The sequence below is a fragment of the Peromyscus californicus genome, unplaced genomic scaffold, assembly GCF_007827085.1.
Source record: "Peromyscus californicus insignis strain IS unplaced genomic scaffold, ASM782708v3 Scaffold_3__1_contigs__length_106647218, whole genome shotgun sequence".
Taxonomy (NCBI): domain Eukaryota; kingdom Metazoa; phylum Chordata; class Mammalia; order Rodentia; family Cricetidae; genus Peromyscus; species Peromyscus californicus.
Window position 1 is genome coordinate 32,545,208 of NW_026294551.1, and position 11,273 is coordinate 32,556,480.

At 43.4% G+C, this 11,273-nt stretch overlaps 1 long non-coding RNA gene across 1 annotated transcript; it reads left to right on the forward strand.

Annotated features, from left to right (window-relative positions):
* Positions 1-1,545: 1,545 nt before the first annotated feature.
* On the forward strand, positions 1,546-7,818 carry LOC128122420 (uncharacterized). Its single transcript, XR_008222433.1, has 3 exons — positions 1,546-3,254; positions 3,424-4,586; positions 7,398-7,818. It is a non-coding gene; the product is annotated as an uncharacterized LOC128122420 (long non-coding RNA).
* Positions 7,819-11,273: the final 3,455 nt, after the last annotated feature.

Below are 11,273 nucleotides of genomic sequence, written 5' to 3' on the forward strand. Positions count from 1 at the left end.
AAATCACTGCCCATACCTTCCTAAGTCTCAGGTTGACATGCTCTCGCTGCACCAGATCTTCCCACACATTGTGAAGTAGGATGTGAAATGTCTTACCCATTGAGCAAAGATTTGTTAAAAAGAATCCTGAGAGCTCTGTGGACTCCCAGCCAAGGGGAACAGTGCTTAGATCTGTGACTCCTGTTTCAAGTTTTATAGAAGTTTCATGGTTATTTTTTTTCCTACTTTGCTTCTGAAAGACAAGACAACCAAAGAAAATGGCCCTCTGCTTTATAATAATGTTGAAATGACAAACATATTGCTCTAAAGGATTACTGCAGTGATCACAGATTGTACCCATATCTCAGGGGTTCAACTGCACTCAGATCTTGTTGGAAAAATTCTGGGTCTTGATTTAACAGATATTGGATTGTCCACCATGTAAGAGGCACTGGACTAGCAAACGGTGGTATATAAAATCAGGGTTTAGTGACTCAATCATATTCTGAGAAGCTTTACTTGATTCCATCAGATATTATAAGTATTTCTATTCTGATTTATTTCCCATGCTTACAAAACAGATAAAGTATAATTATTATGTCACTATGACCTGTATGATAGGTGGTTATTGTTTGAGGTGTGTGTGTGTGTGTGTGTGTGTGTGTGTGTGTGTGTGTGTGTGTGTTGTGTTTTGCCTCTGGTTTAATTGCTTTCGAGCAAGGAAAAGTGTTCTTCCTATGTTTTAGATCTAGGCTAGCCATGCTTGAGTGAGGATGTGCCCATGAGAAGTTAGATAACTTAATATGTAAGTTATATAGATTTATTGGCAAATTATATTGGATTATTTTTATAAACTTTTATTAGCATGGACTTTTAGTAAGCTCTCGTCGTAGCTGGGACCCCAATAGGTATTCAACACATATTTATTGGATGCATATATTCTTCTTTTTAAAATTTAATTAACACTTTTCTTCATTTATTTTACATACCAACCACAGTTTACCCTACCTCCTCTCCTCCCGTTGCCTTCCCCCACTTCCCATCTACCCCCATTCCTCCCCACCCACTCCTCCTCCTTGATACAGGGAGAAGAGCTTGGTCCTGCCCCTCAACTTAATGTGTCATGCTTTGTTCAAGCCTGTGGGAGGCCTGCCTCTTTCTGAATGGGTATGTATAGTCTTAACAATTACAGGACATTTATTTTGCCCAAATGTGACAGATCTTGACCCTACAACCTATTATAGTGTCTCATTCCCCAAACTCATCCTGAAAACCACCTTTTTGACAAATAAGGAAATTCAATTATCATACTCTTGAGGAGGCCCTTTGAAGATTTCACAAATCGCTTTTTTTTTTTGCCTAGGAATCTGGAGATGTTACAACAGCTGTTTGTAATTGCAGCTCAAATCCCAAATTAGCAGCTAAGTGGAAGAATCAGCTAGCCATTACTCTTGGCCCCCTAAAGTATCTTTAAAAAAAAAAAAAAGTCGAAGTCACATTGACACTAGCCCAGCGTCTTTAAATAACTACCAGTTCCAACCAGTCTCCTAAGCCGAACAGCCCCTGTGCACACCGTGTCCCTGGCTCCCTGGATAGCAGAGAACTAATCAACACGCCCTGGAAACCCCTTTTAGACTGCAGGCTCCGTTAGCAACAACACAACAAACAGTCCAAAGGGCTTCTGGGTGTATGCTTCTGGCTGCTTCGAGAATTGTTGCTAAAATAAGGGGGTAAGGCCACAGGTGCTCCCAGCCTTCAGAGGAACAAGCCACTACCCAGGGTCAAGGCCAGGCATGTCAGCCCAGCCTAAGAGGAAGTTCTTAGGGTAAGAGTCATGGACTATCCGCAGACCAGAGTGACAAGGAAGAATGGATGTATTGATTCTCCTGTAAGACAATGGCTGAGTTCTGTGACCCGAGGCTTCGTGGGTATCTCTAAGTCACTACCCCCACACTCCTACTTATTTCTTCCAAAGTTACACTGGGCAATGCCATGTCTGCTTAGAATTCCCACCTGAATAGCCAGGCCATACAGTAGGGGGTCAATACCACAACCACCGCTTAGCTTCCTATCGACACAACGTTCTTGCCAACATGATCTTTTATCAGTGACCCCAGCATCAGCTTCTAGGGATGATGTCCTTCAAACATGCCATTCACATTGCCTTTCAGGTGGCATTTGGCAGAGTTTGGAGTTATCTTTGCTGTGACTGGAGTGGGATGTTGCTACTGATCTTTAGCTTGTAGAGGGCAGGGATGCTACACAATGAACGACTCGTGCTAATTACTGATCAGCTAATGCTGATGGCTGAGATGGAGAGACCCTGGCATAAGCTATCCATTCCACCTAGAACAGCCTCCTTCCTTTCTCCCTCTCTCTCCCTGCCCATCTGTTGATACCACACCTCTTCTAGGACTACTCAAGTCTACTTAAATTGGCTTGCCACTGTGAAGCCCCTTTGAATTCTGATCCTCTTTAATTGCTTTAGTTTCTCTGTTCAACCCTATAATGTTGTTTCCTAACATGTAGTAACACACTTTGGACTTCTTACTTTTAAAAGAGGAGCATGGGTGACAAGGTCGTGTGTCCCTTGTGAACTTAAGAACCTTTCGCGAACTTCCAGTTCAATGCTTGGTGTAAATCCAGACCACACATCCCTGCCCAGGGTGTTTCTGTGGACTGGAGTCACACTGGGCTGGGAGGACCACATCCTTGACTTGTGAGTCGTCACCACCCCTGTTCCAGCTTTGGTCCTGTACTACCCCAGTCTCCACAGGAAATGTTGGCCTCTTCTCTGTACTCGCAAAAGTTCCAGTCACAAAAGTCATGTTTTTCAGAGTGGATTTTACTACAGGAAGCTGTGGAGAGAGTTGGCCTTCAGACAGTTTCCCAGGGAACCTCAGAAGTCTGTGCCCTTGGGGCTCTGTTCAGCTGTACTTGTTGTTTCTCAATACATGCTCCAGCTCCCATGCCAGCTTTCCCCGAGAAACCCAGTTCACAAGTGCCTTCTTACGTTTAGCATCCACTCGTCTTTCCTAAAGTGAGTAAATCAAGGCACTGAGGTGGGGAAGAGGGGAAAAAATGTAATGAATTTCCAAATTCACAATTTCTTTTCTTGTTGTTATGCTTTTTTGTTCAAAGTTCCACCTTTAAAAACATTCTTCAGGGACAGAGACTGAACCTTATTTGTCTGTATTTCAAGGCTTCAGACACTGAGGATACGTTGTCTATGGTTTGAGAATGTTGAAGAACAGGTCTTCCTCGTTCATGCTGAGGTAAACAGAGGAGAGTCAGGAGTTCTCTCAATTCTTGTGATTACTGATGGGTTGGGGAAATTGGGGAATGTGTGGAGCCTAGTTCCAAACATTCAACCCTGAAATAAAAACCAAAGGGTATAAATGAGAATGCCTGTTTTTTTTTTTTTCTTTTTTTTTTTTTTTACAGTTCCTGCATAAATCTTCACACTCCATGTGCACACTTCACACTCTACTGTGAGAGGGAAAGAGATTGTGTTGTCTCAACTATCAATCCTCAATGATTACCCTTCACTCAAGAGGAATGCCCTCAGTGGTGACAAGCTTCCTTATTCACTAGACATCTAGTGCCAGGACATATGATACAGAGCTGTGTACAGGAGCGTTTCAAAGAGCAAAGCATGGACCCGGCTTAGGGAGCCTAGTTATCCACTTAGGGCACTTGACTTGGTGGAAGCCAGTCCTTGTGAGGGTTGTCATTAGAACCCTCTCTTGGACAGTGATGTGGAGACACTTAAGCCTCAGCAGACCAATAGTTGCTTCTGGGAAGTTTCGGGTTCAGTAGGACTGTGGATTTGCAGAGGGTCATGATTGATGCAGGAAGTCAGAGTGCAGCAGAACACAGGATTCATAACCAAAATAGTACTACCTTATTTATCCATTAGGGTACTGTGGGGCGCATTCAAACCCTAACTATAACATCTTCACACCCGCAAAGACAAAATGCCTTCAAAATAAATGTTATAAAGATTACAAGGTTTGGGGTACGCATTGATTTAGAATTTTCTACATCAGTAACAAGAAAAAGTATTTGTTTGTTTGATTTTGTGTATATGCATGCATGCATGTGTCTGTAGGTACTCACATGCCACGGTGTACATGTGGAGGTCAGAGGACAACTTGTGAGATCTTTTCTCTCATTCCATCACCTGGATCTGGGTAATTGAACTCAGCTCACCAGCCATGGTGGCAAGCATCTTTCCCTGCTGAGCTCCCTCCCTGGCTCCAAGAGCACTTTAAAAATACTGTTAGGAGCACTTTTAGTAAGAAAACATGTGTTGTGCACACAAGCACCATGAGATAAAAGCTCACACAGAGAAAAGAAGGTAATGGGCCAGCAGAGGACATAGGAAGGCCTAATTCCTAATCTAAGTCTTGCCAATAGTCAGCTCTGAAATCATGATCTCCGTTTCCTCCTCTCTGAAAACAGGATAGCAGTGGCTGCTCTGCCAGTGGTCTAGATTTGCATGGTGGATCCAAGGAAATAGAGGATTTGAAAATGTTTCAAGAAGTTAAGTCTGCTTTGCGGAGAATAGCTATAGCAGTTCAGTTATCGGGGCCAGAATGACTGAGGTGGGTTATTATCTCTTAATGGGTTTCTAGGCTGAAAGCTTTGCTTGGATATATGTTCACAGTCTCCAAGTGGTTCAGTTGCTGTGTTGCTGTGAGAAGGTGTGGAGTTGGATGGTGTTGGTATGAAGAGGCTAAATGACTGTGCCTAGGAATAGTTCACAGATTTCTGGGAGCACTGTGTGGCAGCTGGGACATTCCTTTAGGGGCTTTCAGGAGTCTTTAATGCAGTAATGGGATGGGCCCTGGGAATTGTACCATGGAGACCTTCCTTACAGAAAGGGATCCTGTATCTCCCTGCACTTAAGCTGATTATAGTTAATAAGCCCTTTTACCTCAGTACTATTATTTTTCATAAGCAGAAATGTATATATCACAGTTAAAAGGTTTGCATGCAATTTCAGTCAACAGCCTTTCCAAAGACAGCCCCCTCCCCTCCGGCCCCAGGTGGTGAGTCTTCTTTTACTGATTCACTTATTATCTATTACCTGGAAATGAGGATCATGCCATGGACACATATACTGGACTATGGATGTTAGGGGAAGGTGTTTCCTCCTTGAAGTAGGTGGGAATCTCTGAGGAAGCTCAATGGGACAGTTTGGTGGTGATTGTAAATAGGGAGATGGGATTCAGTGGCACCTGCTCAGTTCTCCGGAGCTGTCCCACGGCAAGGCAAGCAGATGTCATGAGACCTGAAATATGCCCATGGGCAAATCTGAGGAGGGCCAGAGTGCAGTGAGAGCTGCCTTGTGTTGGAGAGAACTCCTTCAGAAGTTTCCTTTGCAAACTGCTGTGCAAATGCTGGTTCTAAAAGGCAAGAGAAGAGGACCCTCAAGAGGGAAAGGTGAGAAAAATTCAAGCATCCCATGGCCAGAGTAGGAGGAAGGGTGACTATTGGAGTTTGGAGAGAGCTGTATGAGAGACACTATAAGGAGTAGAGGAATCCCTAAATGAGTCAAGTCCTGAGTAAACATGTATTGTTGACATGGAGCCAGCCATGACAAGCACCAAGGCCTTGGGCTCATGAGAAACAGCAAAGCCTTTCCCCATGTGGGCCACGCTTGTAGTTGGCAAAGCCTTCTCTTCTAGCTTAAGTCTGAGTGTTTAAGGCTAGCAACTGCTGCTTCCTGTTCCCAGATTTATAGCTGGCAGTAGTGACAAAGGAGCTCCTCTGATTTCCTTATCTTCTCACTCTTTGCCTCCTTCCTGGGACTCCTTTTGGCTGAGCAGATAGGGACTCCAAAGGATGAAGGCAAATGTAGGGGTTGCCCATCAATTCCCATTTCACAGAAGGTGAAGAATTTTTTTTAGATAGGAAGGTAGCACATATCCAGAATGTTTTTCTTGCTAGAGAACCCTATGGTAAAGCAAAACACTGAAACAAACCAAGAATTACTTGATAAAAAGAGCAAAGTCACAAGTGTAAAGATCAGCATTTTAATCTAGCCCCAGCCTTGCTAGTCACCCGCTGGAAAGTCTCAGGGTGGCCACCTCTCTTTTCTCTGTGTCAGAAACAACCCCTCTCCCCATTCCCACAGTGGTGTGTGGATGATACGAGCCGATTAGAATAAGAGAGTGTTGTGTATGAGAAGATGGCTTGGACCCCTCTGTAGAGTAGAGACAACATTCACAGACAGAACTTAGGAAGGAAAAGGATAGTGGTAGGGAGACTCTGATTCCCCCAGAACCTGGTGGAGATTCAAGAGCAGAGAAGGGATAAAATCCAGAGGAAAACTGAAACCCAAAGATGTCCCCCCCCACCCCCCATTCAGCAGGAAGCTGGGGAATGTTCCCGGACAGCTGCAGAAGCAAGCATTGATGAGTGAAGACAAGGAGTGTCTGTTCCTGAGGAAGAAAACACTGTTTTCATTTAGTGGCAGCTAGATGTTTTTGCCTCACTGCCAGAGAGCATATCAGGCAGTATACATTTCAATGACTGTGTGTTTCAAATAGACTCCGTCTGCGCTTACTGGTCATTCATTAGACTACACAGTCCAGACAATGTGGGCTCTGCTGACAACTAATGAGGTAGTTAGGAAGTACAGACCTAACCTAAGTCTCCAAGTAGGAACACATGGGAAGAGTATAAAATAGTAGGGAAAAAATAAAAGATTAAATGCAAAATGGGGGCAATCTGTCTCGGGAAATGCAAAGTTAGGGGTCGATCGTATGCAGGCAGGCCAATAGCAGAACCTAGAAACATCCAGCTGGGATCCTTATCATTGGTCCTTGTTTGGTGTCTACCTTAATTCACCAAGATTTGGAAGAGCCACAGCTTGTGACCAGTCCTGATCTATTCCAGGAAAGTAGACATTCAGGGGGAAAGTAGCAAAGACAGCCAAAAATAGTTCAGAGTTGGAGCACCTTAGGGCTCTAGATACTTCCAATCCTGGCTTCTGCCAGATCTTCTACTGGGTCCTATAAGAAGTACCTGATGGGAAAGAATGGCAGGTGATGCCTAGCACGTCCTCCATTTGAGCCCTAGTCAGTGACTGTCCTTCAGATCCTAGTCCAGCTATCCCCTACTCCAGAAAATCTTTCGTGCTCTTCCTGACCAGGTAAGTTATCTTTTCATAGCTCCGTTTCCCTGTCTCTGTAGCACTTACCCTAGATGCAGTTTTCAGTGATTTGGCTGATGCGTGCCTTCTCCCTTAGCTCATAAACTTGACTCAGCAATGCCTGCCTGTGTTATCACACTCTCAGATGCAGTTTATGGAACTCTTTGTAAACTTAGTCCCTAATGGGGACTAAAATTCAATGGCTAATAGTGCAAGGAACAAATGTGGCTTCTCTGATTCTTTTCTTGTTCCCTAGTTAGTACCTGTTATCTCTTCCTCCACTTGGGCTCTTGACGTCAGCCAGTCAGATGCATCTTTTGTTTCCAGTTTCTACTCCAAGAGCTGCTTTGCTTGTAAAGTCCGTGTGCTGTAGAGTAGATTACAGTAGACACAGGAACTGAGCAACCAATGCAAGGGTGAAGTGGTGAGAGAGAGAAAAATCCAAGGACCAAGAAGGTGAGTAAAAAGCAGGTAAAATTCACTTCTATTGAGCTACACTTGACAGAATTGATACAGTATGGAGTCAAGAAAACCACAGAGAAGAAGAAATTAAACTAAATTAAAATCAGTCATATACCTGGCATACCAAGTGCCATCAGACAGATCTGAGCTCATCAATGCAAACCCTTCTTTAGATGTCTGCGATGAGGGTCTCACTGTCCTCTTTCGTCTCCTGCTCCTGTCTGTTCAACACTTCACAATTAATCCGTTAAAAATGCTTGTTACTACAGAATTTCTTTCACTGAATACCCTGCCCCTACACACAAATAAAACTATTTATGTCTTTAATGCCTCTTTGCACCAACATCTCACATCCTGGAGGCTCCAGACTCCTGGCCGACCAAAGTTTCAAGATCACAATGTTATTCATGTGGAATACTTATTAAGCAAATATCTGACTAGATCCTACTGTAGATATTTGCATATTTAATCTTCAAAAATTCCCCCTAATGGAAGCACATACACATTGTATAGGTGAGAAAAATAAAGCTCAGAACTGAAATACATTTGAAAGACATTGTTACTTAGGAGCAGAGCCAGGATTTGAATCCATGCCCACCTGAAATGGAAGGTTAAGCTCCCACACAAGAGCAGCAGAACTCCTACATAAGTATGAAAACTTTTTCCACTCTGAAGAGCTCTGTGGTTCCGATTATCTCCATCCTGTGGTACTACAGCTATAGTCTTTGAATATTCTTACAGTACTAATGATTATGATCATTGTCATCAGGTAGATGTTAGCTGAACATCTGATTTGTACCAAGTGTCACGTACTCAGCATTTAGCCATTTTCCCAAAAGAGGTGACTCTGGCTTTGCATTATTGGATGGGAAGCTTCATGAGGACACAGGTACCATCTTTTGCCTGCTCCCAGAACATTGTCTGGTCCAAGTGAATAAGTAAATAATGGTAAGAATAATTTACATTGTATAGTATTATTGTAGATGACCTGTTCCTTTGAGAACTGTAAATAATAATGTAAAAAACTGGAAATCTTTGCCAAGTATGGGACTGGAACAGAAACTAGATGGCAGGAGACCAGAAGTATGGCTCATGGTGGGATGCTGTTGAGTGTGGATGACTTTCAGGTTAGGATACAGGCTCCGTAACTTTTGTTAAAGAAACATATATAGAAAGGAAAAACATTAAGGTTTAATGTGTGTTCAAAGTCCACAAACCATGTATAAATATGAAATTTTAAAAATGTAATTTACCGTACAGAGAATGTCAGTACAAAAAAAAGATTGATGACTGAAGTATATTTAAGCACGAGGCAGTACAGAAGGTTAGACAGAAAACATTTTAGGGGCTGGAGAGATGGCTTATCAGGTAAGAGTGCATATGATCCAGGTTTTGTAGCAGTACTTCATTGTCCGCACCGCCAGCCTGCAAATAATGACACGGAGACTTATTATTGATTCTGAAAGCTCATCCTTAACTTAAGCTTGTCCCCAACTAGTGCTTATAACTTAAATTAACCTGTTTATATTAATTTACGTTCTGCCACGTGACACTAGTTCACCTCCATAAGGCCCATCCTGCTTCCTCTGAGTCTGCCTGGTGACTCTCGGTGCACATGGATGCCTTCTCCTCCTCCTCCTCCTCCTCTCTCTCTCAGGAAATCCTGCCTATCCTCTCCCGCCTAGCTATTGGCCATTCAGCTTTTTATCACAGCAGCACATCGTCACACAGTGTACCAAAATATTCCACAACATTTCAAGCAACTTACAACCATCAGTAACTCTGATTCTAAGAGATCTGATGCCCTCTGACCTCTATGGGCACTGTACATACATGCTGCATGTAAATTCATGCAGACACACATAAGTAACTAATCTTTAAAACATTTTAGGGAGTGGTGAGATGGCTCAGTGGGCAGAGTGCCTGATGCATAGGCAAGCATGAGGGCATGAGTTCTGATGCCCAGCACCTGCGTAAATGCCAAGTATGCTAGCCCCACATAAAAGCTGGGCATGGCTTTGAACGTTTGTAGCCCCAGCAGTTGAGGGTATAGGATATAGAAGAGAGACATTTGTGGATTGTGGAGACTCATTGACCAGCCAGTCCAACTGAAATGGTGAGCCTCAGGAACAATGAGAACCTGCAGGAACCTTGTGTCAAAAAGTAGGTTGGAGAATGATGCAGGAGGACACCAGAGGTTGATCGAAAGCTTCCACACATGTACACATGGGTAAGTGCACATACAAATGCACAAGAGGCGGGGGGAACTGGGACTTTCTTTAAATGTACATTTTAATAAAGAACTAAATAACTATTGTAACAGATGGCCCTTGATTTGTGATGGTATTATGTTAAAATCATTATGTTATTGAAAATCTGGCAAATCAAAACGTACTTGATACATCCAACCTACTGGTGGATCAAAGCTTATCACCAGAGTATGCTGTGGGATGTTCTGTATGGCAAATGTGTTGCTGATTGGTCAATAAATAAATCACTGATTGACCAGTGGCCAGGCAGGAAGTATAGGCGGGACAAGGAGGAGAATAAAGCTGGGAAGTGGAAGGCTGAGTCAGAGACACTGCCAGCCGCCACGATGAGAGACAGCATGTGAAGATGCCGGTAAGCCACGAGCCATGTGGCAAGGTATAGATTTATAGAAATGGATTAATTTAAGCTGTAAGAAGAGTTAGCAAGAAGCCTGCCACGGCCATACAGTTTGTAACCAATATAAGTCTCTGTGTTGAGTCTGAGTGGCTGTGGGACTGGCGGGTGAGAGAGATTTGTCCTGACTGTGGGCCAGGCAGGAAAACTCTAGCTACAAGAGTACACTAGTAAGCTTGGTGGCTTATCCTCCAGGTCCCATGGCTAGCTGGGGACTGTAACTTGTTTTTCTGCCCAGTATTGAGGGAGACCAGCATACCATGTATACTGTGCAGAAGAAAACATTGGAACTCAAAATTAGAGGTAAAGTCTGTTCAATACATACTTCCTTCACATCATTACAAAGTTGAAAATCGTGGGTAGAACCCTTGTCAGCCAAGGTTAAAATTTTTACTGTTTCTGTTGATTTAAGATCAGGATCTGTAAATTCAATGCCACTTTAACTTCTGACCACACAATGACTCGTCTTCATCCCGATTTCTTTTCTTAGTGTTCTAAGTGAAGACTTCTCAAGTGGTAGAAGGAAAACTCACAAGTGAGTTTTAAACTATGCTGCGGTCTTTAAAGAACAAACGTGGATGTGCGTGAGAAAGAGGAAGAGAGAGAGGCGCGCAGTGTGAATTACGAGCCTCAACACTGAACACGAGATGCTCAGTGAAATGTTTTTGTTGACAAGTTCAAGATGATAATATAAGGAAGAGATCAAACAGCACAAAAGTGTCTGCCCAACAAACACATTCCAGACTGACCGGGGAGGCGAGGAGGAAAGGGTGACAATGATTCTCTGCCAAAGAATGAGTCAAATTCTGCCAAGAAATACCCTGCTGATAGCGAAGTCTTTACTCTCTCCAGAACTCTATGACAAGCGGGACAAAGAGAATGGCAAGGATGGAATTCTCAATGGACAAACATGGTAGTCGAGAGAGAGCCCAGATGTGAAAATCACGACCAGTGAAACCATGGGAGCTGACTGACTCTTGTGTCGGCTGGCTTCCCAGGGCATAGA